General features: G+C 33.5%; 1 long non-coding RNA gene and 1 pseudogene across 1 annotated transcript in view; both read left to right on the forward strand.

The window, feature by feature from the left end:
• Positions 1-8,532, forward strand: part of LOC141555294 (26S proteasome regulatory subunit 10B pseudogene) — a 30,742-nt pseudogene extending 22,210 nt beyond the window's left edge.
• Positions 1-14,525, forward strand: part of LOC141555410 (uncharacterized) — a 50,355-nt gene that overhangs the window by 22,470 nt on the left and 13,360 nt on the right. The gene's annotated exons all lie outside the window — the stretch shown is intronic.

A 14,525-nucleotide genomic window follows, 5' to 3' on the forward strand; every position in this document is an offset into this window, starting at 1 on the left:
TTGGTGTTTGTTAAATTCATAATTTAACAAAGAAAAGAAAGTAATTGACTTCAGCTTGAACAGAGTATATAGCAGAGAAATTCAAATTAGGGTGAGGTTTGGAAGCAGTCTTTCTTGAGGATGAGAATTGAGGTTTCCTATTCTTTTGTGTTTCCTTGGTTCTCTCAGGGTCTGAGTCAGCTGGAACAGATGTTCCCTGTGGGAAGTGTTCTTGCAACTGGCTGTGTCTGCCGGGAGCTGTAAAAATGGTCAACACAGAGTCAGGGAAAAGGACACTGATAGAACAAATAAATACATATCAAGCTCCTTGCTGTGTCCAACTGAGACTTTTCCCTTTTTCTGAGGACTGTGCTCATGGTAGATGCCATGGACACAATGTATCTCTTACTGAATTTGGTTCCTAATCTGATTTTTGAACAAAATACCTCTATAAAAGGTTTAGTCCCTTCAATCCCAGGTTGTTTCCTTAGTGCAATTGAACAGCCCCTCTATGCAATCTCTTAGAGTTAAATTGGAGCCAGGAAATTGCTAACAGTAGTATCCTTGGTCTCAGGTGAAGTCCCACAAAAGTATGGAGGGCTTGATGATAGATAGGAATCAGAAGTTAGAACCAGCGCCAAGAAATACTACATAGCCAAGAGGCTTGAGCAAAGGCTGGCTTCAGTTTTGTGACCATGGGCAACTGTTCTCTTCAGTTTTCTTCATCTCTCCAAAGGCAGAATGATTCAGCATTTTCAGTCAGATTATCTGCATTAAATTAATGTCCCCCCTCCCCCTCCTATCTTGTTATAGGTTCTAACTCTCTGGACTCCTGCTCCAAGGTTTGGGGCACATTACCCTTAGGAAAGGCATGCCATGATGGAATAGAAAGTACACTTGAACTAGGAATTGGAAAGCTAGGGCTCTAGCCCCATCTCTGTTGCTATGTAACAGTGGGACTTTTGGTAAGTCTTACTTCAACACCAGACCTTCAGTTTTCTCATTTGTAAATTGAGAGTAATAAATGCTGCTCTATTTACTTCATGGGATTATTGTGAGAATCCAATGAGATAAACATTGAAATGTTTTATATATTGCAAAGTATTTTGATTACCCTTGGTTTGGGAGAAATAACAGCAAAAATCCATTTTGTATCGAACTTTGTAGTTCATGAAATATTTTACTCATATCCATCCAAGGGACTGGACATTGACACCATTATTGTTCCTATTTTTCAGAAAAAGAAAGGGAAGCTAGAGAAAATGAACATTTTAGCGTAGCCTGTAGGATTCTGAAATCTTTTGATTCCCATTTCAATGCCTTTTCCTGTATACTTCAATATCCTACCACACAACCTCTGCTCTATTCTGGCTTGTCTTATCTCAGTTTCTCCCACAAACCTTTCTCATTCTCATGCATTTTATGCATGATGTAACCTAGGCTATGGACATCTTTCATCTTCTCCATCTAAACCCACATCATTCTTTCAAGGCTCTGTTCAACTGTTATCTATTCCAAGAAAGGTCTGATTCACTAACCCACAATGATAGCACAGAGGTCAAAGAATATATTCACATATTTCTCTTTAAAGTTCATAAATCATTTTCTACAGTGAGGAGGGTGTGCAGATATGATTTTGCTCCTTTTGAAGGTGAGACAACTGAGGCTCAGAGGTAAAATTAGATTTGTACAAAATTGAACAGCAAATATTACCTGGGATAGAACCTTATCTCTCCAAAATGTAAATTAAGCATGCTTAATTATAATAAGTAACATTTACATAGGGTTTTAAGGTTTGTATAGTATTTTAAAAATATAATTTCATTTTAACCTCACAACAATCCTGGGATGTAGGTGTTATTATTATCCCCATTTTATAGATAGGAAAAGTGAAGAAGACAGAGATTAAGTAATTTGAATAGGAGCTCTCAGCTAAAAAATGTCTGAAGGTAGATTTAAACTGATCTGACCTCAGTCTATTAGCAATCTATTCAAATAGCATTTAACTCTAGATCTTTGTTCCACCTATAAAAAGTATGCTTGCATACAATAATTTATATACTTATTGTTTCTCTCTCCAGCCTGCCATGGAATGTGAACTCCTTGAGGGCAGGGACTGTTTCATGTTTGTCTTTGCATTCTTAGCTCTTAGAACAATGTCTGCCTCAGTGCTTAATATATGCTTCTTGATGACTGATTAATTGCTCACCTATGCAGAATCTGTCCTGTTTTAGGCTTTCTATTATATTTATATTTCATATCTCAAAGGCTAGTATTTGTTTTCTGATAGTTTTGTTGAGGTTGGGAAGGAACTTCAAAAGGTTGGGGGTCACAGAATTTGCAGACCTGAACCCACTTGCAAGTCAAGGGACAAAGTTTTCTGTTGAATTGGGCAAAATTCCAAACTCATTTTAATGATGAGGAAACTGAGGCAAAAGGTGAAATATCTTGTCCAGGGCCACACAGCTAATAATGAGACTGGATTTGAACTCACAAAGTTGTGGGCCAAACACTCTATTCATGTAGTACCTAGCTTCTTTTGCTCAATAAATGTTTATGGACTGATTTACTTCAAGTTGTTACCTGTGTGACCCTAGATAAGTTCTTTTTTTTTTTTTTGTCTGAGGCAATTGGAGTTAAGTGACTTGCCCAGGGTCACACAGCTAGGATGTGTCAAGTGTCTGAGGTCACATTTGAATTCAGGTCTTCCTGACTTCAGGGCCGGTGCTCTATCCACTGCGCCACTTTGGATAAGTGCTAACCTTTCCAGACATCAGATTTTTTGGTTGTAAAATGAGGGAGTAGGACTAAAAGGCCTCCACAATCCTATTGAGCCCTGTTTATAATCCTGTTGAGCCCTGTTTATAATCCTCTGAATTAAGAGTATATCTTATTTCAGTGAGATGTTTTTTATAAATGAGAAAGTACTATAGAAATGAAAAAAAAAAGGTTGTTTTTTATCCACAGACAAATAGCACAAATAAGAAGTATTTTTCCTCTCTCCAGCTCTCTCTCAAAACAGGAGACAGTGAATGTCACGATGTACTAATAGATCCAGCCCTTTTTGGAGGGGGAGGATGGGACTGAGTAGACTGCTTGGCCACTGAGGATCTGTCCCAGATCTGGGGTCCTCTGATGTTAGCACTATCACCAGTGGGAGTTCTGGCATAATGGAGAGTCTCCAGGTGGGGTGTGGCTCTTGATTCAAACCTGAGTAGCTGTGTGTGCCATTAATGGAGCTGGGTTAGACTTTAATTAGATGCAAAGTATTTTTAAGATACAATCTTGTTTTTAGCCTCACTTGGAGAGTCCATTAGTGCCCATCACAGAGTACAATGTTGCTTTGTACTTGAGCTTGAAACCAACTCTCCAGTTTTATAAAATAATGCCTCCTTCTCTGAAGTTTCTCTGCTTTCCTACCTCTCCAGCTCGACCCTACCCCCAGCCTGATGATTGCAAGAACTGTGAGAGATGCTTGCAATTTTAGGAGAGTCTACAGGTTCTTTCCCTCATGCTCTTTATTTCTCTTTAATAGATTTTTTAAATTGCTATATTTCATTTTTACATTGCTCTCATTTCTTCCTGCATCCCTTCCCCCTCTCAGGAAGCCATCTCTTATAAGAAATAGCTTTTTAAGCGATAAATAAGAAAAGAAAAAAAAATCAACGTCAACACATGGGAGGGAACTCATGATGTTATCAGCAATTTTTGTTCCTTTGCTGAGATGCTTTCTCATATCTCTTCTTTGGAACCAAACTTATTCTTTATAATTTTGCCTCATTCATTTTCCACTGTTTTGTGTTTCTATTTACACTGATGTAGTCATTTATATCTTGTTTTCCTGACTCTGCTTACTTTGTTCAGTCCATGCAAGTCTCCCAAAACTTCTCTGAATTCATCCTGTTTATCTTTTCTAACAGAACATCAATATTATAATTAATTCATAGACCATTTCCCAAATGGATAAACATCTATTTTCACACCTTTTCTTCTTACTAACTTAGAGGAAGCTTTCAAGAGGCTTTCAGATTCCCCTGGGAAGGACCCTTCTTGTCTTATCTAACATCTTACCATCCTGAAATAAACTTGGTTTGAAAGGAAATCAAGAATCATTAGGCAAAGGAGATACCTCAAATGTACTTTCTGGTTTTGATTAATTGTTGATATCCTAAATTAAATTCTATTAAATGAATTTATGTATGAGATACTTTGTTATCCCTATGTCTTCTGTTAGTCACGTAAGTATTTATTTAGCCCCCTACTATGTGCCAAGCCCTGTGTTTTATGATAAAAAATGAAAGCAGTCCCTTGAAGAACTTAAAATCCACCTGGAGAAGTAACATGTACACACATAGATAGCAACAAAACAAGCACCAAACCAATCAATTAATCAAGAAATATTTATTAAATGTTAATTATAAGTTAGAAGTGAAACTAGGTGGCATAGTACATAGAGCACCAGTCCTGAAGTCAGGAGGACCTGAGTTCAAATCTGGTCCTCAGACACTTAACACTTCCTAGCTGTGTGACCCTGGGCAAGTCTCTTGATCCCAATTGCCTCAGCAAAAAATAAATAAATAAATAAATAAATAAATAATAATAAATTATAAGTTAGAAAAAAGTACAAAGAATGAAGAAATCCTTACTTAAAATAACTTAATGGGAAAAGAGAGAAACAAACATATAAAAATATATGGTATGACATATGTTTAACAAATACAAATATTTACAAGATAATTAAATAAAAGCTAATATTATAGGGAAATACATAAATCAGGAAATGCCTCACCAAAGATATAGTACCTGAGATTAATAAAACAAAGAATTTTCTGAGGCAATGGTAAGGAGATGGTACATTCCAGGGCTGAGGAATTTGCCTTTGAGAGGAACACAGACAGGAAATTGAATGTCATGTGTGATGAAAGGCAAATAGACTAATTTAGCTTGACTTTTTGGCAAATTTCTTACTCAATTCTAATCTTACTTTTTTCCTTTGTAAAATGAGGGGATTATACTAGATGGAATCTAAGGGCCCTTTCATCTCTGAAATTCAATTTTCTAAGCTTTAAAATCCTTTTTAAATGCTAACATTAGCTGATATAAATTCTAAGGTCTTTTCCAAATATAATGTTCTTTAATAGTCTGATCTGGGCAATGCCAAAAAAAGAAAAAAAAAGTTTGTTTATATCTTTCAATCATTTATCAATTTGGGAATTACTTTTATTCTCTAATTTTGAGATCCTCCCCCCCAAATTACTGTTTTCCTTCTAAGATACATTGGATTTGTTTATGTAAGACTTTTTAATTTTATGTGTCAAAATTGTCATTTTATCTTCTATGATCTCTCTATCCCTTGTTTGGTCACGAACTCTTCCCTTATCCATAGATTGTTGAGGTGACATGTTTCTTGTTCCTTCAATTTGTTTATGATATTATCTTTTATAGGTAGAGCATGGATCTACTTAGAGCTTACTTTAGTATTTAGTATGAAATATTGGTTTAAACCTAATTTGTTCCAGACTGTTATCCCATTTCCCCAGCAGTTTTTGCAAAATAGCAAGTTCTTATCCCAACAGCTTGGGTCTTTGGGTTTGTCTTCTGGATATATTTATTTTTCTATGTTGCATAGTTAATTTGTTCCACTGATTGCTCTCTCTAATTTTTTAAAACAAATACCAAATTGTTTTCGTATAACTGTTTTGGAATATAGCTTGAGACATGATATTGCCACTCTCCCTTCCTTTCCACTTTTTTCCCATCATTTTTCTTGAGATACATGACGAAGAAGAAGAAGAAGAAGAAGAAGAAGAAGAAGAAGAAGAAGAAGAAGAAGAAGAAGAAGAAGAAGAAGAAGAAGAAGAAGAAGAAGAAGAAGAGGAAGAAGAAGAAGAAGAAGAAAGCAAGCAAGCCTTGGACCTATGAAAATGCTATCTACTTCTAGAAATGTATTGTTGCCTGTTGAAATTTTTCTTATGTTCTGCTATGTATACGGAAATGTTCTTTCCCTCTCCCTTTTTTAAAAAAAATTTTGTATTTAAGTTTAAAATGAATAAAAATTTACAAAAAGGATCTTTGACTTTTTGTTTCTCCAAATTTATTTTGGTTTTTTTTCCCCTAGTTTGATAAAAATCTTCTTCTTTTTTTTTTCTTGCTGAGGCAATTGGGGTGAAGTGACTTGCCCAGGGTCACACAGCTAGAAAGTGTTAAGTGTCTGAGGTCAGATTTGAACTCGGGTCCTCCTGACTTTTTGGTCTCTATCTGCACCACCTACTTGTTCCAATAAAATAATTCTTGATAATTTGATTAGTATGGTATTTGAATAAATATGTTAGTATTGTTTTATTCAACATTGACTTGGATCAATTAATATTTCTCCAGTTATTTAGGTCTTTATTTCCGTAAGCATTCTTTAAAATTCTATTAACATAATCCTGGTTTATATCTTCACAGATTTGCTCCAATATTTTATAACATTCTAAAGATCTCTTCAATGGGATTTCTCTTTCTATATTTTCATGCTAGTTTAATTATAATTATATAGAAATGTTGGTGATTTATGTGGATTTATTTTATATCTGCAATTTTCCTAAAGTTTTTATTTCAATTAATTTTAGTTGATTCCTTAGGATTCTCTAAGTACACATTTCATCTGCAAAAAGAAAAAAAATCCTTCTTTGCTTATGTCTATTCTTTCAATTTCTTTTTTTGTCTGATTGTTATGGCTAATATTTCTAATACTATGTTAAATGGAAATGGCGGCAATGGACATTCTTGTTTCATCTCTAATTTTATTGAAAAGTACTCTTGTTTATTACTGTTACTTGTAATGCTATGTCTCTTTTTTTTTTTTTTTCCTGAGGCTGGGGTTAAGTGACTTGCCCAGGCTCACACAGCTAGGAAGTGTTAAGTGTCTGAGATCACATTTGAACTGGGGTCCTCCTGAATTCAAGGCTGGTGCTCTACCTACTGCTCCATCTAGCTGCCCCCAACCCTGCATTCTTGATTTAAATACATCCTGTTTGTAATATGTAATATTTGTGATAATGCTGCTGTAACTTCTTTGCTTATATTTATTTATTTTTTCTTTTAATGATCACTAGGTATATTGGTCTATAGTTTTCTTTCTCTGCTTTCATTCTCCCTGATGTAAATGTCAAGACAATATTTATGCCCTGCCCCTCTCTCTCCCTCCCCACCCATGTCCTGATGACCTGATAACCTGATAGACATTTCCAGCAACTCTGATTAAAGGTGACTTTTTGACATAGTGAACCAAAAGATATCTCTTGAGAATGCCAGTAAGAAGCTACTTGAGCACAAGAAGACTGATGGATGCCTCAGAGAGTTAAAAAAACAAACAAACAAACAAACAAACAAACCAAAAAAATCTTACTTATTTTTGAAAGCAAGAAAGTGACTTGCCCAAATTCATACATTATTATATGACATCAAATTTGACCTCTGGTCCTCCTGACTCCAGGACTATTACTCTATCCATTGTACCATCTAGCTGCCCCTGAACTGAATGACCTCATGAAGTCATATGAAAAGTCTGAAAATGAACTGAAAGCCTTACCAAATGTTGAACATTGTGGATGCATTGCCTAAAGAAAAAACAAAAGAAAAATTCATTGTTAAAGAAACAAATAGACCAAGATATGTTGTGAGTTGTCAGTGTCATCTTGACAAAACTAATCTGAAGCCAGGGACAAGAGTTGCTTTGGATTTGACTATACTTGATATCTGTCAAAGATATTTGCAAAAAAAAAAAAAAATCCACTGATTTATTACATTTCATGAAGACTCTGGGAATGTTTCTTAAACATTGAGATTGTAGAGGTGGCTGATAAATCAGAGAATTGAGAGAATTACCCCTTATAAATTCTGTGTTATTCCAGTATGTAGGGATAATAATTCCAAAGGTCTATTAGAAACAAGGAAAAAAACCACTTTTGGCAAGAGCTGTTGCTAGCCAGCTGGATTTCAGTTTTCAAAGATTATATCTAGTTCTATTGTAGACAATATGTGGGTAAAAGTGTTCATTTGATCAGAGAAATGTTCAATTATGCCAAGGATCACTAGCCATGCGTCATTTTCATGGATGAAATTGGTGACTATTATTTTTGTAAGGGTACTTCAGTTGATGGAGAAATTCAGAGAACTCTAATGAAATTACTGAATCAGATAAATATATTTGATACTTTTTACAGAATAAAAATGATCATGACTATAAACAGACCAGACCTATTGGATACTGTTTTGCTGAATCTAGGAAGATTAGATAGAAAAATAAATGTTGGTTTACCAAACAAACATACAAATTCCATAAAATGAAGATTTATACCCATTTTATCACAAAACAATGTGAAATAGATTATAAAATAATTGTGAAGCTCTCAGATGGCTTTAGTGGTGTAGATTTGAGAAATGTTTGTTCTGAAGCAGGTATTCATGTTGATGCTTATTTGTTTTAAGGAGGATTTCATGAAAGCAGATATAAAACTGGTTAATTCTAAGAAGCTGGAGTATAAACTAGACAATAAACCTGAGTGATACAACATGAAAGTTATTGTAATATAAAAATAAAGTTGGGGATAATAATATAAGTATTGAATATCATCTCATTAAAAGCATATGACATACAAGGAAGAATATTCACTAGTTTTATATATATTACCAGTACAGAAAACTATATATTCAATGATCAATGTATATGTTGTAGCAAATTACATGAGCTGCATTAGATGTGTAGTTTTTTTGAATAATTACTGTATGAGCAATATATAAAATATTGAAATGGTTTGAGATATCAGTTTTAAAGACCATTTCTTGAAGGCACTTTATTTTCTTTTCCCCAAAGAATAGAATAAAATTTACCTGATTCAATCCTTTTACATAGTAAAAACAAAACAAAGCAACATGCTTCTATAATAGCATGAAAATACAATAGAGGGAATTTGGTAGGATGCCATTTTTTGTTAGTTTGTCTAATACCAGAATAAATTAGATTTTTGGTTTGTTGGCATTTATTTAGTTAGGCAAAAATTTTCTAATATTATTCTTTATTTCTTTTTCATTTGTTATGAATTCTCCTTTTTTTCATTTGTTTTGAACTTGTGATTTGACTTTTTCTTTTTTAAAATCAAATTAGTTAATAGTTAATTTTTTTTTTAATTGCTCCTAGTTTTATTTATTTTTTGCTTTTAATTTTAATATGCTCTTCTTTGGTTGTCAGGGTATCTATTTTCGTATTTAATTGTTATTTAAATATTTGTCCATTTTGTAGTTTTTAGTTATATGCCCAATTTATTTATCTATTCTTTTTCTCCTTTACTTGATGAAAGTGTTTAGACATACTAATTTTCTCCTGCTTTGCTTCATTGAGGATCACTACATCTTGAGGCTGATTCTGTAGTACTAGAGAAACTGAGGCAAGACAGAGATTAGAGGTTTTTAATATTTTAATAGTGTAGAGTTTGGACTGGCAAAGCTTTATTAGCCAGCTGGCTTGGATAGGATTCTTGTCTAAAAACACCAGAGATGAGCAAGTAATTCTGTAGATTTTTATAGGGCTGCAGTGATCAGGGAAATAAAGGCAAGGAGAAGGCAGATCACTGGTAGAGTAGAAAGTACAAGAAGGACCATAACTTTAATTCTGACAGGATTCTTTTTATTTTTATTTCTTTTTCTTTTCTTTCTTTCTTTTTTTTTTTTTTTTCTGAGGCTGGGGTTAAGTGACTTGCCCAGGGTCACACAGGTAGGAAGTATTAAGTGTCTGAAACCAGACTTGAACTCTGGTCCTCCTGAATTCAGGGCTGGTGCTCTATCCACTGCGCCACCTAGCTGCCCCTATTTCTTTTTTTTTTTAATGTATCATCTAGCCCAATTAGAGTGTAGCTTTTGAGTAGGGATTGTCTTTTGTTGTTATTTTTCCATCTCCTTAGTTATAATTTACACAGTACTTGGTATATAATAAGTACTTAATCACTTTTCTGCTAATTATCCTTGACTGCATCACTAAAATTAAATGTCTCATTGTTATTTTAAAAATAAAATTAATCATTTTTTCTAGGATTTGTTTTTTGACCCAACAATTCTTTAGAATTTAGTTATTCAACCTCTAGTTTATTTTTCAACCTTTCTTCACTCATCCCTCTTTTAAAGTATAATTTTATTGCATTGTGGTTAATAAAGGGTTTATTTACTACTTGCTTTTCTATTAGAATATAAATACCTTGTCCTTACAAAGTTCCTTCTAAATCTTCACTTCTAGGTTCCTTTTTGTTTTTCTTCTTTCTTGTGTTTATATCTCAAAGTTCCAATTTAGCCCTGGTTTTTTCATCAAGAATGATTGAAAGTAATCTCTTTCATTTAAGGATTATATTTTTCTTTACAGGATTATATTCAGTTTTTCAAGGTAGACTATTTTTTATTGTAAACCTATTATATTTTGCCTTTTGGAATATTGCTTTACATTGGTAGCTGCTAAATCTTGTGTGATTATGATTATGTGATTCCTTAGTACTTGAATTATTTCTTACTGCTTAATTTTTTTTCCCTTAGATCTTAGATCAGAGTTTAGGAAACTCTGGATTTTGGCTTCCTGGTAATTTCTATTTTGGGGTATCTTTAGGGATATGACTAATAGATTATTTTCACTTTGCCCTTTAGTTCTGAGAGATCTGGAAAGTTTTAAGATTTCTTGAAATATGTCTAGACCTTTTCTTTTTTCATTGTGGTATTCACATAGTGCAATGATCCTTAAATTCTCCCCTCAATTTGTTTTTCATGTCACTTGTTTTTGCTATGAGATATCTTACATTTTCTCTTTTCCCAACTTTTTGCCTTTGTTTTAATATTTTTATTGTCTCATAGAATCAATAACTTCTATTTGATTCTAATTTTTAGGGAGCTTTACCTGAGTAAATTTCTGAGTTTCAGTTAATTATATTTCCTAGTTTCTCATCTTGGTTTTTTTTTTTTTCCCTAGGTCTTTCTACTCTCTCTCTTATTTCTTTAATAATTTAGTTTATAGATGTATGACTCTGAGCAAATCATTTGACTTTGCTTCAGTTTCTTCCTTTACAAATTAAGAAGGATCGGATTGGATGATCTCCAAAGTCTATTGTAGTTTTAATTATCTTATGCCATGACCCTATAAACAGGAATTAAATGCAATATATGTATGCATATCCAAACAGTTGTTTTGCTGCACAAAAAGAACCGAATTTTGAAATAATGTACAATCAGCCTGTGAAGGAAATCCAAAATGCAGGCGGACAAAACTAGAGGGATTGGGAATTCCATGTAGTGGTTCATAATCATCTGCTAGAGTTCTTTCGCTGGGTGTAGCTGGTTCAGTTCATTATTGCTCTATTGGAACAGAAATCAGATCTTTGCCCAGGGAGACTTTTATTTGTCTTATGATTTAGTCTGTGGTGACTTCTCTCCCCCATCCTGGATAAAGCAGCCATCATACTAAAGCTCTTCTTTACCCAGTGGGCTAAGATGTAAAACTGTCTCCTTCCTCTTTTCTGGTGATCACTGTGGGGATCACAGTGATTGTGTTGAAAAAATTGTCATAAGGTGAATGGGGATTGTCATGTAGTAGTTGTACATCTTCCTTTTACTCCATCATCCTGGCTGGTTCTTGCCCTCATCCTGAAAGTTTGGATTAGCCTTGACTTTATTTTATCTGAGAACTGAGATTATGGAGCTAGGGAGAAGGTGAAAAAGACATTTTCCCACCCCTACTTTGAATGTCATGGGACAGAAGACAAATACAGAATGTGTGCATGTATGTGTAAATATGTGTCTGTGGGTATAGGGTGGTGATCTCTGTAAGAAGACATGGGATTATTAGTGACTTGGAGATTTGCATGTACTTTTGGGATAAATGGTTTCATTTCCAACGGTTTCTGGATTTTTTAAAAAATCTTTCTTTTAGTAGAACTTTCTCCAATTTTATAAACTATATGCTTATGAAAATTCACTTTCTGTATCCTAGAAAATATCATGTGCACATTTTTCAGAGTTCCTTACATCTGGATATTATAAACCAAGACTTGAGAAAATCCACCAAAGTGAACCAGATCTCTCTTGTGTCACGAAAGAGTCTTTGGCATAAAGATTAGATAGTTCTCCAGTGGTCTGTGCCTCTCCAAACAAGACTGTGAGCTCCTAGAGGGCCTATGTGATGCCTTGTCTTATTTTATCTTTTGGTGATCAAGGCCATACTCATCAGTAGCCACAGGAGTATGGCGTTTCTTTGCTGAGGTGATTTTTAGAAGTTTGGAATGAAATGTTGTGTCTTAAATTCATTACATCAATAAGAGAGGCAGAAACAAAAAGCTTTTTTTAATGTTTATCCCAACTTTAGGAGGAGGTAAAAGTATTAGGAGAGGACTTGATGGGGATGCTTTCAAATAGTGGAAAAGCTTGGGGAAAAGGATTTAAACTGGTCCAACTTAGCCCAAAGGGCAGAACTAGAAACAAAGGATGGAAGTTACAAAAAGATCTATTTTCTTTCCAAATGACAGGAGGGAAAAAAACACTTTCTTTGCAAACAGAGCTTTCCAAGAACAAAATCGATGGCCTCAGGATGTGAATTTGTCAGCATTACGACATCCAAAGATTCAAAAGATCTAACAATAAAATTCCATTTCAAGAAAGCATATATAATAATAATATTGTATTCATAACTGTCCATATTTTTTTGCTTCTTTTTTTCTGTGCTGTGTACTTTTTACTTTATTCTTTTTTTTCCCCTTTCCTCCCTACTTCCACCTCTCCCAAGCAGGCTGCAATTAAGCATTGATATATATATATATATATATATATATATATATATGCATATACATATATACTTACATACCCCTGCACATACAGAGACATACACATATACATATATTTGTGTATATGCACACAAACATACATATGCCTGCATACATACAAACACATATGCATATACACATATTTGTACATGCATCTAAAACAATATTAATATGGATGACATATAATGCAGATGTCTCTCTTGATTGAATCTTGTTTGACTTTGTTATCAATAATTACTACCCCTACTTTTTTCTAATAATTTCTATTCCTTATCATTGTTATTATGCTTGTGTATATCTCTTATTTCCTATCCCTGCTAAAAACATCTACTTTACTTCTACCTGCTAACTGGCCTTGCTATTACTTTATTTCCCTGCCATCCCACTCCCATGTATTTCTCCCTTATCTTCTGCTCCCCTACCCTTTCTTCCCTTTTTAAAATCTCATTCCTATTAATCCATATATCCTACTTTATCCTAAACTTCTCTTTCCCTCCCTTTTTAATTCTTTTCCCATTAATTTACACATCTTATGCCACTCTATTGAGAGTCATTCTTCTGTACTCTTATTTTCCCTCCCCCTTTATTTCCTTATACATTTTGGAGGGGTTATATCCTTTTTTGGTATATATGTATGTATGTATGGGTATGATTCCCTGTTTAACCCATTTCTAATGTGAGTAGGTTTTCAGAACTACCAGCTCTCTTCCCCCACATAATGCCTCTATGTTGATTCTTGAATAGCATGCTTTGAATAGCATTTTAACTATTTTATCTTTTCCTCAAGGGTTTTGCTTTTAGGATCATATCAAATTCATCATATTCTACCACAATCTTTTGGACTACTCAACTACTAATGTTAATCTTGGGCATGTGGTTTATATTTCCACATATAAAACATAAACAATTTATCCTTATTAATTCTCTTGAAACTGATTTTTTGATATTGGCCTTTCTGTGTTGAATTTTCTATTGAGCTCAAGTTTTTTGAGATAAAATCCTGAAAATCTTACAATTTGTAAAATAACCATTTTTCCATTACACTTAATTTTGATGGATATGATATTTTTTATCACAACCTTAGTTATTTTGGTTGTTGATATATAGTACCTGTGTTTTTTTTTTATTAAAGTCACTGACAAATCTTGTCCAATTCTTATTTCAGCTCCAGCATATTTGAATTAGTTTTGTTGTTGTTATTGTTTGTAAAATTTTCTCTTTGATCTGGGAATTTTGAAATTTAGCACTGACATTTCTATGTTTTCCTTGTAAGAATTCTTTGAGGTGGTGATAGGTGGATTTTTTTCTGTTTCTACTTTCCCTTTGTGTTGTATTACTTCCAAACAATTTTCTCTGCTTATTTCTTGTATTATTGTGTCAAAGTTCTTTTTTTGAGGGGGAAATCATAGTTCTTAGGTAGCCCAATTATTATTATATTTTTCTCTTCTTAATCTGTTGCTTTTCTTATGTTTCACATTCTCTTCTATTTTTATTATTATATTTTATTATTTCTTGGTATATTATATCTTCATTGACTTCTGCTTGCTCAATTCTTATTTTCAAAAAGTTGTTTTTTTCTTTAAGATTCTGGATCTCCTTTTCTAGTTGATTAACTTTCTTTTCATAACCTTCTTGTTTTTCTTGGATTTCTTTTTTTTTTAATTAATATTTTTTTATTATATATATATTTTTTATAATATTATCCCTTGTATC

Source organism: Sminthopsis crassicaudata, chromosome 2 (assembly GCF_048593235.1).
Source record: "Sminthopsis crassicaudata isolate SCR6 chromosome 2, ASM4859323v1, whole genome shotgun sequence".
Taxonomy (NCBI): Eukaryota; Metazoa; Chordata; class Mammalia; order Dasyuromorphia; family Dasyuridae; genus Sminthopsis; species Sminthopsis crassicaudata.